General features: G+C 40.3%; 1 protein-coding gene across 1 annotated transcript in view; it reads right to left on the bottom strand.

The window, feature by feature from the left end:
- PIEZO2 (piezo type mechanosensitive ion channel component 2) overlaps positions 1 to 17,163 on the bottom strand; it is a gene marked incomplete in the record, with an annotated part of 2,710,318 nt that overhangs the window by 739,989 nt on the left and 1,953,166 nt on the right.

Raw genomic sequence — 17,163 nt, forward strand, 5'->3', positions numbered from 1 at the left:
GTTCTCTTTCTTTGAAACTATGTCTAGAATGTGCCAGTGTTTTCACTGTGAAAACACTGTTTTTTACTCAGTCTTTCTAAAATACTATGAGCTGTTACAGAAGGAATTTCCAGAACCTGCAACTATTCCTCCAGTTCTGTCAGCTTTGGAGGATTTTGTGTTACTGTTTGCAGTTTTCCTGACAGCTAGCTGTCCATAAAAAGGCAGAAAAAATGTATAAAGTTTCTCAGTCTTTCAAGTTTTTATACACTCTTCTCAAACTTGATCCAGCCGTTATAGCTTTAGTTAATCCTTCATTCTACTAACTCTGATAAGGCATGGAAGATTATTGATAAGTATGGAGGAAAAGTGCATGCTTCTACAACTTTGATTTTCAGAATTTTGAATTGTCAGTCTCATATGTTAAGGTTTGTTCTGGCTAACTGTGAGTGTGAGGAATGTTTTATCTGCAATTTCTTCTGGTGAGGAAAAATGAGCTTTTCCAGAAGGTAATTTCTTCTATTGTTCAAGTCACTGCTCATTGTATACAGTGTGTGTATGACGTGTTGATACTTCTTCCAGGGCTAAGGTCACTGGTACTGTTTTAAGGTGGTTTGCATGTCTGCATTCTCAAACCTTACCAAATGACGTTAAAATTATATTTTTAAATTCTCCTTTGGAGAGATTTAGTTTTTAGCTTCTCTGCTGCAGTGGCGATTAAAAGGTATCATGAAAGGGGTAACCTGATACAGGAAATCTAAGATTTTTCAGCCCCTCTTTTTCCATGTTTCCCAAAGGATTCTCTAAATCCTCATCTGGTTTTGATAAGAAATGAAATAAACAGTCTCAAAGAATACAGATGAACAGATGTTTAAGAAGAAATGGCAAAGTGGTTCCATGAAGAATTCTGGAATCTCCTCAAACCAAGGACTGTCCAATAAGTCGGAATGGCTATTTAAGTGACTTTGTTCCCCCCTCCCACCCTGGCAGCCCATTTTTTTTCTTCCAGAGTGTCTGAATCTCTATTTTTTTCTTTGGCAACAGACATATTCAGACAAATGGGTCTTGAAGATCATTCAAGGTTACATATAGCAGTGGGAGGAAATTTTTCCAAGGAGTAATTCCTCATCCTCCAGACCAGACTCTCTTGTTTTCACATTCCTTCACATTTCTTCCTTCCTCACATGTTGTCCAAGTAAGTGATAGAATCTGTTCCCCTTCATGGGTGGGAGAGGGGTTTTGTATAAACACCAGATAAAAAAGTGCTTGTGGACCAGTTCTGGATATTTCTTTCCTAAACCTGTTTGTGAAAATGCCCACATTCAAAATGATGTCACTACATGACCTGTCACCTCTTCTTCCTCATTCAGTTTTCCTTGCAACATTATATTTACAAAGATGGTTATTATCACTCTCCTATTAATCCAGACTTCAGACATTTCTTAAAGTTCTGTAGTGGTGATCACAATATCAGTTCTCTGCCTTAGCCTTTAGGCTATTCACCGCACCAAGAGTATTTATAAAATGTCTAGCTTCAGTTATAGCTCATTCCATGGTACAGGGCATTCACATTTTTCCATATTTGCAGAGTCTTTGTCAAAGTGTCAGGAATCTCCCTCTTGGGTGAGAGATCTCTTACAGAAGCTGGGATTCCAAGAGGACATTCAAAAACTCTTTCTTGACTTCTTCTAACAGGATTGTGTTTCTGGGATGTCTAAATTAGACACCTCACATCAAAGATCTAGTTTTAGTATTTTCCACTCAGAGTTCAGTCACTGTGAGGGAATACTTCAGGATTTTGGGTTTTATGAATTCTATGAATCTCATGATACCTTTGGCAAGACTCCACAGGAGAAAGATACAGCTGCATCTGAAGTCTCTTTTGCCCCAGCGCCAACAGCCTTGTCTTTCCAGCTCCCAGTGGTACAGTTTGTCAGATGGGAAATCACTTGGTGGAGACAACAAATATCCCTAAATCCAGGTCTCCCATTCTTTAAGCCAGAACTAGCTTTCTTCCTATTTTCTTTCCTGAACCTAAAACAGAGGGAGAAAGGATACTCCATATCTTGGATGTCCACAGGCAACTCAGGTACTATCTTGACAGAACAATTTTTTTTAGATCTTCAGCTCACTTGTTCATTTGTTGTGAAGATAAGAAAAAGGGACAACATGTGTCAAAGCAGACTATTAACTTTGTACTCACCACAACAAAACTATTACAGGCAGAGTTAAGGCCCACTCTACGAGGGCCTTGGCTTCATCTATGGCTTTCTGGAAAGGGTTGCATTTTAGTAGTATTCTAGAAGCAGCAGACTGGCCTTCTGTACATACTTTAAAAAAGCACTATAAGTTTGATTCCTTCTCTAGGTCTAGATCTGGCTTTACTAGGACCACTCTCTATGGGGTTTTGGACTCTTCTCCTTCCACTTTTCAAAAATTGTAATCTATGGTAGTCTAACCATATAATGTATGCTGCTGTAGTTGTGAGCAATATGAGGAACATAATACAGTTGTGTAAGTAAACTTACCATAATAGTAGAATTTCAAATGATCACTGTTGCAGTGGCTGCTCCCTCCCTCAATCCCTCTTGTTTCTTGGTGTGTAGATTATGCTGGGGTGCACTCATTTATTTTATGTCCTTCCTAACATTGTTCTTTCAGGGATCAGCCTCCCTCTATTGTTGTTTGTTTAGCTTAGCTTGAGCTACCAGTTTGGACATGTGGAAGGTGCCATGAAACTTTGGAAGCTTGCTGGCTGTTATATCCTTGGCACAATATAACCCCTACATAGCTTAGGTTACTGCAGCAGTGATCATTCAAACATCTACTGCTAGGTTACGTTTACCTACACAACTGTACTTTCTCAGAGGAATTAACAGCCAAAGTAAATAGCAAGAATATTAAAATAAAAAGTGAACACGCATAACTATATACATTAAGTAAAAAGAAATCAAAAGAATAGAATAAAAAAAAGAGGAAGGGAAGTCCCGAAAGGGATCTTATGGGAGTTTAGAAGCTGCAATTCACCAATGAGGGCTGCTGAGGAGATTCAACTGTGTAAGTCCTACATCTGGCAGTAAAAGACTGAATAACTTACTTTTTGTGACAGGTTTAGGGTTCTCCTAATGGGAGGAGTGTAATGCCCTGTCACAGAGAGTGATAGGAGGGAAGTGTGAGATCTGGAAGGATGTCAGTGTGGGTTTGTGCAGTCAAAGAACCCCTATACCACTGAGGCAGTGTGAATGAAAAACATTATAGAATATCAGCACTTTACGTACTGGACGTAGAGCTTATGGGACTAAAGTGACCACATGAGGAAGTTATTTTGATATTTCTGCTCTAGCACTCTACTCATTTTTAGCATTTGACTTGTTAATTGCTTATTAGTTTCAGTTTGTTAGCTTATATTAATACTCACTTAGATCAGGTAAAGAATTATATAGAGAAATTAGTATAAAAGCTGACTATATGTGTTATTTCAGAGAAAAATTTTTTTTTTTTTGCTCACTGCCTGAAGACCATCGATCGGTTCATATTCTAAGTTCACTGGTCCATTCATATTCCTTTAATGGGGACAAGAGCTAACCAAGAAGGGTTATAATTTATATCTCTATCAGTTTTTTTTTTTACATATTTGTCACTTGCCCTCCACGAATGCTTAGTTGCAGGTTCTCGGTTTTTGCATGCAATGGATGTCAGCAATGGTGCTTCACTCATTTCTGCATGTAACATAACTCCTAAGGATTGCCCTACTCCCTGGAAGTCATTGCCTCCATGTTGTCCCTGGTCTCAAACAGTGATTCTACCACTGGACCTTGTGCACTGGACATACATCCCCAAAGCCATTCCCCAAAGACAGGTAATAGCCATATCACTTCTCCATTCCTCTCTGCCAGTTCCAACTACAAATTCTGTAACTGTCAAATCAAACACATATATAAAGAGCTCCTTGTTTATTACCACCAACTCTCCTATGTTTTTTCTTGACTGCTGTGCCATTTTGTGCTATGTTGTGTTATGATTTTGTGTTGTTGATACAGTCACACATTCCCATGGGTACTTTTTTAAAGTGTTTCAGCAACCACTGTTCCTGTTGCTGTATAAATCATGACTGTTCTTAGCCCTCAACTTCCAAAAAGGTACGCAAAAATCATCTGTCTCATCCACTGCTTTCTGCTTGACCTTTCTTTGGAAAATGTAGAGAATTTAGGACACTGACAGTTTTCTGTCAGATCTGGTGGTATTCTACTCACTGGGCGTCTCACTGAAGAACTCTGGCCTACAGCATCATCTTGCTTCTTTGCTGTCATTTGAATTAATGAGATATGACTTTGATACTGGAGTTGCAGGGTGTTACATACACCATGACCTACACCAAAAGCATCGGCTACTGGAGGTGCTAGGTGTTACATACACCATGAGCTACACCAAATGCATCAGCTACTGGAGGTGCTGGATGTTACATACACCATGACCTATACCAAATGCATCAGCTACTGGAGGCGCTGGGTGTTACATACACCATGACCTACACCAAATGCATCAACTACCGGAGGTGCTGGGCGTTAACATACACCATGACCTTCACCAAATGCATCGGCTACTGGAGGTGCTAGGTGTTAAATACACCGTGACCTACACCAAATGCATTGGCTACTGGAGGTGCTAGGCGTTACATACACCATGACCTACATCAAATCCATCAGTTACTGGAGGTGCTGGGCATTACATACACCATGACCTACACCAAATGCATCGGCTACTGGAGGTGCTGGGTGTTACATATAACATGACCTACACCAAATGCATCGGCTACTGGAGGTGCTGGGTGTTACATACACCATGACCTACACCAAATGCTTTGGCTACCGGAGGTGCTGTGCATTGCATACACCATGACCTACACCAAATGCATCGGCTAATGGAGGTGCTGGGCATTACATACACCATGGCCTACACCAAATGCATCAGCTACTGGAGGTGCTGGGTGTTACATACACCATGACCTCTACCAAATGCATCACCTACTGGAGGTGCTGGGCATTACATACACCATGACCTACACCAAATGCATTGGCTACTGGAGGTGTTGGGCATTACATACACCAAGACCTACACCAAATGCATTGGCTACTGGAGGTGCTGGGCATTACATACACCATGGCCTACGCCAAATGTATTGGCTATTGGAGGTGCTGTGCATTACATACACCATGGCCTACACCAAATGCATCAGCTACTGGAAGTGCTGGGCATTACATACACCATGACATGCATCAGCTACTGGAGGTGGTGGGAATTAAATACACCATGACCTATACCAAATGCATCAACTAATGGAGGTGCTGGGCATTACATACACCATGGCCTACACCAAATGAATCAGCTACTGGAGGTGTTGGGTGTTACATACACCATGACCTACACAAATGCATCAGCACAGTGCAGGCAGTTATAACCACCAAATGATTTCTATTGAGTCTACATAGCATAACTGTAACTGGTATGTTCAAAAGGATGGCATAGGGAAAAGGAAGACATTATTTTCCCCATAATTACTCCAGGGCATTATTGTACTGGTGACATTGGTCAGTTGTAATATATGGGACAGTGGTTAATGTTAGAAAAATTGTGTTTCAATGTGACTTACATGGCTTTAAACAAAAAAAAAAAAGACAAAGTAATCTTGTATACTATTGTTTACAACTATCTGTATTGTTAGGACCATATATGTGTACATACAATATTAAATAAAGACTATTGTTGACTGGTAACAGCACAAAGGATGTATGTTAACATCATGTTAATGAAAGCACTAAACAGCAGTGACCACAAGGCAAAGTTCACATCATAAGTCTGCTGCATTGAGGTTTACATGTAGGGATATCTGTTGGGAAGGCACTGCTTTCTAAAATGCTTTTGTTGGTTAAATGAGTTTAAAATGCTATTTTAGCAGTCAGCAATAACAGTTGAGCACTGTTTGCTACATTTTACTAGGTGACAAAATCTGAAGCCCATTGGATATAAAAATTACTCTCATCAGTCCAGGAAACAATTTACAAAATACACTGTAAATGAATCTGTTTTGCCTTCTCTCTATTCTATCATGTTACTGATCCATGAGAAACATACCTTGCTCAGAAGTGATGAGTTAAGATTCTACAGTCTTATCATGAATGGAGCACTGAGATTATGCACCAATATCGGGAACACACCAGTATCGGGAATGGACCAATATCGGGAATGCACCAGTATTGGGAACACACCAATATCTGGAACACACCAATATTGGGAAAATGATAAACTTGTTAACACCTTCTGTAGAGTAAGACCCAATCATAACAGTGTTAAGGGGGTGCACCGCTAAGCATTGTTATAGTCAGGTCTTACCCTGGATAGTGGATAGTGCTGACCAGCAAGAACAGCGGCAGAAGGTAAAACAATTTCATTTTTGCCTGCTATCCATGCTTCTCAACTGTCCCAGATCTTGTTTCATATTTTTACTCTGTCCCTCATAATTTTTTTTTTAACTTTTTTTCTGGTAAATCAGTGAGGATTACAGTCAATCAATAATGCCAGACATTAGAGTTTTATACTTCTTACTGTTCAGGAAATGCATATTGAAGCAAATCCTGCTGTGCTATTAAACTTTTAAATGAATATAAGCGATATTTAAAAACTGTCCCTGATTGTTATGTGTTGTACCCCCATTATTTTTGGGTTTACCAGAATTCTTAAGAAGAGAAGCCCCTTGTACTTCTACAGTCTTTTTTTCTGCAACATGGGCAAATAAAGTTCCATGCATTACAAAGAATCATGACTGGGTCACAAATCATAATCTTTTTGCTATGTGCTTTTAACGTTGATGCTTAGATTCACCTGTAGAGTTTCACTTTCTAGATGAAATTCTTGGCATCCTGTCTCAAACACATAGTAAGCCGGTTATGATTGGAGACTCATTTATAATCCTCTATATTACGTGTTAATAAAAATGGAATTTTGCTTGGCATGGACTTCATTCATCAGTGGGAACCTCTGGAAAACTATCACAAAGAACTTGGATGCATACTGTGATTTGCAATTAGAGCACTGTGTAGAACATCTTCTACATATATTCATGTTTTTCTTTAAGAATATCACAAAATGCCTGTCAGTGAAAACAGGAGGCATTGCATCTAATCCCAGACACTGCACAGTCTGTACTTTGGAAGCAGTTTACAAACTTAAGGTCACTGCAGATACTTTGAAGTTTTGAAAAAGCTACATACTGAACCAATTTAATGTAATCAAACTGGCTCATAGCCACTCAGTACAGTACAAAACTAGCTTTTAAATTCAGCCACAAGAGAGAAACTATTCCTTATTCTCTGAAAAGAAAACTCATATGGGTGCGGTTTTGTGTGTGTGTGTGTGTGTGTGTGTGTGTGTGTGTGTGTGTGTGTGTGTGTGTTGTTTGGAAACTAGAACTACAACAAATTACATTCTGCATAAATACTTAAAATGAGAACAAGGGCAAAATGTAACATCAGTATATAGTTCCACTTCAAATACGACATTCCAGAGAATAAGGAAATACAAGTAATTAACTATCAAAGCTGCATGCCGACTAAACAGATAGAAATATTAAAGCACATCTGAAAAAAGCTATTTTTTTTTGACAACTGTAAAAAAGCATTTTCTTTCCTCATATAGCCTTCTTCTAAAGAATATTCATATAACAGAAGCAACACAGAATGAAAGGGTATACCTTTTTGTCACAGCAAATGAAACATTTTTTGGACGTTTTATTTGCTTAATCTTTCTAGACTACGGTGTAAGTAAGTTCTGTGCTTATGCCTGTTAGGTACACTGACTGTATGCAGCCATTAACATGACTGTACTGGGTTTTCATGAACAATTCTGCATACACAGCAATATTCTCAGGATTTGGGGGGGGGCTTGAAATTTTGCTACAGTATCACTTAAAAGTAGTAAGTCTGCCTTAGAATAATTCCTAAATGATATAAGGTTAGCTGGAGACCCATGTTTTATTTTTATTTTGAAGAAGACAGCTTTATGGGCCAACCTACCAATATAGATATTATACTGGTGGGTAGGTGGGTGGGGGGGTTGCAACATTTTCTTATGTTTGAGTGGACCAGATCAAAGATATCAGTGTCCCTAGTGGGTGCACAGACTAGCTGGTTCGGGATATTTGTGTTTACAAAATTGAGGAATCCCTGGGCTTGCATGTTTGGGAATGTGCACGATTGTCACTTTATTGTGGGGTAGTTAAAGTCGCCCATGCATATGAGGTTGGGTTGAATGGGAAGTGTTTCCAGTATGTTTAAGTATGTATTAAGGCTTTCCTGGGTCATAGGTCAGGGATCCATAGCTTGCAGTGGTATGGCGTGGGTCTTTGACTGTGGTAATTTGGATGTAGAGAAGCTCAGGGATACCATACTGTTTGACCATCTTTGAGGTATGTTTGTTTTTTATGTAAATTCAGACACCTGGTTGAAGGCATTATAGCCCTGCACTGCCAGGATGCTCTCTGTGTCTTTAAACTATGTCTCAGCAACTGTACAGACATCTACATTCTCCAGGGTGTGGAGAGCTTGAAAGGAGTAGCTTCTTGTTTAAACTCCTGGCAATGAGCAGTAATCGTTTAGATTTCCTTGGGTTGGTTTTCTTATATCAGAAGGTGTATCAGGTTAGTAATGCCTAAAATGGCATTAATGGAGGCAGACAAGGTTTTAGCCAATCTTCAGAAACCGAGGGGACAGGTGCAGACTATCCCTGGCAAAGCAGTGTGGTCTGTCAACCAGATCCTCCACGGATGACTGCTACTGTAACCCCTTCTATAGCTGTTCAAAGTGAAAAAGTTACTAGCCAGCAGTTTCTGCATTATTAAGCAATATGCAAATAAAACCTGATTTTATTTAGGTATACTATTTCTCTGCTGGTGTCATGTCAGTGCAATGCCAATTATTACATCTCTAGTCAGAATTATCTAACAAATGTCATAGCTCCACTTACAGAAGCAGACTTTGGTACTTCAGGACCATACCTATTATCACAGAACAACGCTACCCACAAGGGAAACTGATGTTTCTTTAGGACTACCATGTCACCATGCTTGCATGCTTGTTAAAGGTGCTCTTCCTTCATTTATTTTTTTGAGCAACATTTCCTTACTTGATAAAATGAATAAAATGCCCTACAGGAAACACACATACACACGTGCACACATGCACACACATACATACACTTACTAAGTTGGGCATTAATCCCTATGTCACCCAATGGGTTGCTAAATGGCTTACTGATAGAACCCACACTGTAAAAGTAGCAGACTCCAAATCCAGCTCCAGACAAGTGACAAGTGGAGTACCTCAGGGTTCAGTCCTGGGGCCGCTCTTGTTTGGCATCTACTTCTCTGAAGTACAGGTCAACACTAAGGGACTCTGGCTAACAAAGTTTGCAGATGACTGCAAACTGGGAGCCATTATTAAATCCCAAATGATGTGGATACTCTACAAAAGGGCCTTACAGAAACAGATGCTTGGTGCCAGAGCCATGGGCTCAAGCTCAATGCCAAGAAATGTATTGTTATCCCCTTTGGGAAAAAACATGTATCCATGAATTACCATATAGGTGGCAGTACACTAAACACAGAAAGTGTGATAAGAGACTTAGGGACACAGGTGGACAGTGGTCTCACCTTCGATAACCACATCGCCACAACAGTCAGGAAATCCTTCTATGTGGCACACCTCATCACGAACGGCTTTTCATCCAGAAAAAAGGAGGTCATTGTCCCACTGTACTCATCCCTCATTAGACCCATTATAGAATACAATGCCCCATTTGGTATGTACCTCTCAAGACATCTGCAACAACTGGAAAGGCCTCAGAAATACCTCACTAAAAGAATCACAGGCCTAAAGCACTCCAGCTATACTCTGTCGCATATTGTCTACTCAGAGGCGATCTCTGCTTAACATACAAGGCCATGTCAAACCCAGAGCTGTTGGACATGCTACACTTAAAGAAATCCCAATCCCTCAGAGCTACACGCTCCAGGGATCTAAACCTTGTCATCACAATAAACAAAACATGCTGGAGGGATAGGTTCCTGACCCAGAGACTCCCCAGACTCTGGAATAGATTGCCCATACATGTCAAGCAGAGTGCCTCTTTGGACCTCTTCAAGTGGAACCTTGACGATTGGATGGGAGAAAGGAAATTCACCCCAGGGATCATGTCAGTCACCCTGCTAGACAGGGGTCCAGGAAAGTAAATAATGTGGGAAGAAATAGCCAGTGAATTGTTATGGCTAGGCTTGTATAGGCCCTACGGCTGATAGCCTAGTACCAACCTATGAACCTATGAACCTATGAACATACACCTGCAGCACAGCAAGCACTCCAGGGGGTGGTACGCCACCTTATGTTCACCCTAAACATTGCAATGTTATGGGAGTACAGACCTGAAAACATTCAAATCTGTCTGTTAAGGCACTGAAAGGAGTCTATTTTATTTTATTTTTTATTGTTTTTAACTGTATTTGGGTCATATTCTGCAGGATTCTGGACAGGAGGGAATGGTACAATGAGAGAAGTGTTAGTGCTATATTTTTTACGATGCTGATAATGATTTACCACAGATGTGGGCAATGTTTTAGAGTTTCAGTTTTGTTGTATGGACAGTTGACATGAGAGAAATGACACAGCAAGAGAAGTGTCATTACTGTTTTTACAATGCTAGCAGTGATCAACCAGATATTTTTAGTATTATTAATTTGGTATTGTGATTTTTTGTGGAGCCACTTGGATAGGAATCCTTTATGTGGGGCAAACTGCTTTTATGGACTGTGGAGGTATACCTGTCCTACTGTCCAGAAAGCTGGACAACACCTACTGTACAGTAATAGGTGGGGAGACAAAGACCCAGAACTGGAGACAGATGTTCAGTATTGCTCTTAAAATGTTCCTAAAATAACAGAATTTGCATTAACATGAAGAAGAATATGAAACCTAAAAGTCAAATGTATATCATTATTTATTGACTTCAATCTTCAGTGATTTGAAAGCCAAAAATTTTCTGAGGAATAAACCAAAAACATGAGGTACAAATCTTGATATTCTGCAACAATCTGGACAGTTAAGTGGTAAGTGTGGAGGAGAAATATTTCATATCTAACAGATATTGAGGCTATAACTGCTGGGTGGAGGTATGAATAGGGTTGGCTGGATGAAATTAATTCATCCTCTTGTTATTTCTTCAGCTTAAGCAGTCGCTTTCTGGCTTAGCAGGCCTGGGGTGCATTTGTGAGAAGTAAAATGGACTACTTAAGGGACACCTGATATGCACAGTAAGTATAAGTGTTGTGTCTGTCTTCTGGGGAGGAAAATAGTTATTCATCTACTGCTTACTAGTTTTGGTTTTTAAGGACTAATGTGATTATTTGAAGTAACATTTTAATAGCTTTCAACTTTTTGTTTAGAACAAAGGTAAAATACATGGCCATGCTCTTTTATCACAATATTACTTTTGGAATGCACATAGAAGTGGCTATAACTGCCTGGTGGGGGTTGTCTGGATGAAAGTAACTGACCCTGTTGTCACTTCCTCAGTTAAATATTTATCCATCAAAATTATGAGATTAATGCATAACAGAATACCCAGACCGTCAGAACTTCTGGGGACTGGAGGCCCTCACACACCGGGGCTGTATAAATGGATTTTGACAAGGGGTTAGTAATCACGTCTGCCATGAACCTCACCTAGTCTAAAACCAAACCTGCTCTTAGGTGTACACAGAAGTTCTCTGTACTTGAGTGGGTGGCTTGCGATGCATTCCTCTCGAACCTCAGAGGTCACGATATTTTGTGTTGGGGACAGTGTGGTCATTATTTTTTAACTTCCCTCTCAGATTTCAAAGGGGTCCATGGACGGTCACTGTAGGTTTATAGGAGATCTGCTCTATCTCTAGAAGTAGCAAGATAGAAATATTATTGTAATCATTGCTTTTTTTCATTTTCCTTACAATCAAATATACAGATGTAGCTATCTTTTGGGAAGAGTAAATAAGCATGCTGTTTCTATAAGTCTGACAAGCAAATATGTTCTGTTCTGTTTTTTTAGTTTTGTCCCAGTTTGATATCAGAAGGGTACACTCTAGGGACTTGCCATTTGGAGGCATTGGGTGAGGAAGCAAGCTGTATATATAAATATGACAGCAGCAGCTTGAACTATGACTGTGTGCACTTATGCCTTAATCTTACTCCCAATTTAACACATAAGGACAAACACAGAACGTGACTACCTATTTTGAGGGGCAGGCACTTTTCCCAGATCTATGTATCCTCACAAGCATTTGTTTACTCAAGTCTATTGTGAAGTGGTGCTTGGTCAGCTTTGAGCATTACAAGTTGGATACAGCTTATAGGTTTACAGGTTCACAGGTGTATACTAGGTAATGACCACTAGAACCCTTAAAATCCTAGCTGTGCAACCCAAATGTGACCTACATATTTGATTTATACTTGATTTATAGAGGGGTGATTTACTGACTGCCTCTGTCTCTCAGAGACATAGCTCACACCTCAACCATTAAAAAGTCTCTTAAAACTAAAACCCACTCTGCTAGAATTCATTAATCTCCCTGATGAGTATCTACAAAATGGCTGCTGAGGCTGTAGCTTATCCCATTTCCATACTCTTAAACCACTTTGTCACAGAAGCATACATCCCAACACTATAGGAAAAAAATTACCTCCCTCCACTACATTAAAAGGTGAGTGACACCAAACTTAGTAACTACTGCTCTGTTACTATCCTGCCCTCCTTATCCAAAATTCTTATAGGTTCAAAGGATGATACTAGGCTATTGGCCCAGAGGCCCTTGTAAGCCTAGCCAAGAATTTTGCCAATGTTCCAACAAAGTCAGCACCTGTTTCCTTTGTCCAGCAGGGACACAGGTGGGAACACAGTGATGTGTTTTCTGTTTTCCATCCAGTCGTCCAGATTCGTCTTAAAGAGGGCTAGAGAGGCACTCTGCTTAACATGGAAAGGGAGTCGGATGGGGGAGTCGCTGGTCTCTGGGACACAAATCTATCCAACCAACAAGTTCTATTAATGTCATAGACCAGGTTGAGGCCTTGCGTATGGGTTGCCCAAGTGGATTTTGACTTATGGATATACAGCAACTCCATCAAGTCTGGGTCTGAGATGACCCTGTATGCTGGACACAGGTCACATCTGAGTAGTCTGTACGAGACTGAGTAGAGGGACAGGGCTTTTAGCCTATCTGTATAGGACAGGCGTTTGAGACCCTGAATATTCCTGGTCAGGAACCTCTGTAGTCAATCCAGCTCCTGCATGTGTTTGGCAAGGTAATAAGGGAGGAGTACAGGGATGTTGTGACCCCCTTGTTCCTGGATGAATTACCCTTACTTATGAGGTGGTCCATGTAGAAAGCCTTCCATATAACGGAAGCAACGTGATGGTCAAAAGTCAGGTTGCTACCAAGCTGGGTGCCCAAAACTCTCAGACTGCTTGCGTGCTTAGTCCATTGTTATTAATGTGATAATTGGTAGGGACACAATTTTCCCCAAAGGGGATAATGATACATTTCTTGGCATTCAATTGAAGGCCATGCTCCTGGCACCAGTCAACAGAATGGGTAAGGCCCTCTTGGAGGATGTTCACATCACTAGGGGAATTTAAGACAGTACCCATCTTGCAGTCATCTGCAAACCTGGTCACCACAGACCATTGGTTTTGGCTTACACCTCATAAAAGTTTTTTCCCAAACAGCAGAGGCCCCAAGACTGATCCTTGGGGTACACAGCTCGTTATGGGTCTACTACTAGAAGTGGCTTCCCCTATTTTGACTCAGTGGGTTCTATCAGTGAGCCAGTTAGCTAATCATCTGGTAACATACAGACTGATGCCTAGCTGGGAGAGTTTATCTATTATGCCCGAGTGGGGAATAGTGTCAAAGGCTTTGGCTAGGTCAAGGTAGGTGGTGTGCACCGTCTTCCCCTCGTCCATGGCTTTGGTGACTGTTTTGAAGACATTAACCGACTTTAATAGGCATGATCTCTCTTTGACAAAAAAACAAACATTGTGGGGTCAAGCTTTTGGAGGTTGCCGATGTCCTTGTTTATAAGGTACATGATAATGTGTTCCATGGCCTTGCAGATCAGGCTAGTAAGGCTGATGGGCTTATAATTGCCTGCATCAGTGGACGTTCCACCTTTGTGTAGAGGCATGACAGTGGTTGTCCTCCATTTGGCTGGAATGAAGCCAGTGCTCAGGCTTTGGTTGAACAGGGTGCCTGATGGAGCTGAGAGCTCATGCCTGAGTTCATGTAGGATGCAGCCAGGGATGTTGTTGGGTCCCATGGAGACTGTGTTTTTTGCCTTTAAATGGGCATTAAAGACCTGCTCCCTGGTGATGAGGGGAGGGGGGCAGGTGCTGGGGATGTCCTGGTATACTGATGGGGGGGGGGGGGCAAGGAGGTAAAGGTTTCACTGAACCTGTCTGCCAGCAGGTTGGCTACATCTATGGCGACTGTGTATATGGTGCTCTTGACCACAAGTTCAGAGCAGATTTGGGTGTTACCTTTGAGATTGTGGATGTATGTGAAGAAGGCATTGTGATTGTCTTTAGTGGATGTGGCCAATTTGGACTTGTAAATTAGCCTTAGTGGATTTCACCAGTGACCTTATTTGCTTGTTCAGACAAAGAAGAGATTGCTTCCAACTTGGCACCTGCTCCTTCTTGGGCCTGGACAGTAATTTTTTTCATTTTATTATAGAGTTTGTTTACTGCTGCTGTTCACCAAACAGGTTTACTCTACCTTGTGGAAGATGATTTGATCCTGTCAGTTATTGCTGAGTCCATACAGCTATGTAGGTGCTCATATAGTTTTTTGGTTTAGTTTGGTCATTAGTGCTAGTTCCAGCTGAAAAGATGGTGACTGTGAAGCTGCTTATACCTGCTTTGAGGAGATTGTATTCAGCTTTGGAAAAGTTTTTTGTTTGACTCTGACAAGGGGGGGGGGGTCAGGGGAGATGGTGACTTCAAAAGTGATCACTTTATGGTTGGATCTTACCAAGGAAGATGACACTGTAGGGGTGCTACAGTGGCTACTCATGTTGGTTAGTGCCAGGTCCAGGATACTTTCATCTCTCATGAGGGTGTCGACCAGCTGATCCAATGCATTGGCATTGGCAAAGTCAAGGAATCGGCGGGCATTCATGTTTGGGCTATTATAGGTCTTCCACTCTGTGGTTGGGTAGAAAAAGTCACCCAAGATCAGGGTAGAGGGTTGAATCTTGATGGATTCAAGTAAGTAGAGATAGGTGGAGAGGGCATCCTGAGTCATGATTGGGGGTCTGTATCTAGCTATGATTTGAATAGATGTTTTGCCAACAGTTAACTGCACTTGGAGTGTCTCCTGTGCATCATACCATTTGATCAGCCTCCTCTCCCCCTGCTCCTTTGCAACATTAAATTCAACAATACATCTGGTGACAATCTATCCTCAAACTATGCCACCAAGGCATGGAACACCATACCTTTATGTCTAAAAGTAGAACAACATCTCAAACATTATAAACAGAAGCTAAAGTCACACGCATAAGTACTCCTAGACTGAATATATCCTATGACTACTTCCTACCCTTCAACTATTTACCTCTCATCTCTTTTTCACAATTCTTGTACACTATACTGTCACTCACTCACCATAACTGACTACTACCCCCACCTTCCCACTCACTTCATCTTTCTTACATTCACCTATAGAACTTTCTTTTCCCTTCCATCTCCTACTTCTTCACACTTTCAGTCACTTCTAGTTGTTCTCCTTCTTCGATCAGTCTTTACTCTACTACACCAGCCATTGACTGGGAAATTAAATAAATAAATAAAACACAAGAATGAAAGAATGCTGTTTTCTGGAACATTGTCTATTTTATACCTTTATCAAGAAACTTCTTACTGAAGTATACAATGCTACGGTCCATTGAAATTTGTGCCTGTATATATACAATGCTACGGTCTACTGAAATTTATATCTGTATATTGAATTATGCTGTTCATCTTTCTTTTCTCAAGACAATAAACGGTATCTGTGCCTTATTGTACTATATGCAATGACTCCATAACTATGCAGATTTACCAAAATGCGACTGAATTATTTTATATACCACATATGCACTTTTACAATGTCTTTATTCACTTTACTTTGTATACACTTGAAAAATGCTGATTTTTTTTTTACTATGTTTAACTCTTTATCTAATATGTATCATCTGGAACTTTTCTCCCTGTGCCTCCACTAAAAAGAGAATTCTGTGAGCAGTCAGATTTTCCCGGACATGAGATGCAATAAATAAAAATAAATAAAATAAAAAAAAATACATAAGCCAGGTTTATTGCTTAAGGGGGCATGAGTGACAAAACAGACAAGTCAGGGCATGTTGCTCTAGACAAAATGATGAAATAATGGTCCAGGGGTACAGTGGGTGAGTACCATACCACAGTTTTTCTTTCAGCACATCTTAAAGTGCTTTCTTAAAAAAATGCCATTCACGGTGCTGTTGTTTGTTGTTTTGGTCATTATCACCAAAGCAGAATGTTACTACTTCAGAGCCCACATTTCTAAAGAAGCTGTATCTTACTATTTGAGTGAATGTGATAGTATCGCTGTGTATTACTATCTGAGTGAATGCGATAGTATCGCTGTGCATTACTATTTGAGTGAAAGGATTAGTATTGCTGTGTAGTACTACGTGAGTGAATGTAATAGTATCGCTGTGTATTACTATTTGAGTGAATGTAATAGTATTGCTGTGCAGCACTGTATGAGTGAATGTAATAGTATCGCTATGTAGCACTATTTGAGTGTATGTAACAGTATCTTTGTGTATTACTATCTGATTGAATGTGATAGTATCACTGTGCATTACTATCTGAGTGAAAGTAATAGTATTTCTGTGCATTACTATTTGAGTGAATGTAATCGTATTGATGTGTAGCACTATTTGAGTGAAAGTAATAATATCGCCGTGCATTACTATTTGAGTGAATGCAATAGTATCAGTATTTCCTGCACTGAATTACTTCTTCTAACAGTGAAGATTAAACTGCTTTAATATCCAAGAAAGAACTACTAACATGAATGTG

The sequence above is a fragment of the Protopterus annectens genome, chromosome 3.part1 (genome assembly GCF_019279795.1).
Source record: "Protopterus annectens isolate FY-2018-M chromosome 3.part1, PAN1.0, whole genome shotgun sequence".
In the NCBI taxonomy this organism is placed as follows: Eukaryota; Metazoa; Chordata; order Ceratodontiformes; family Protopteridae; genus Protopterus; species Protopterus annectens.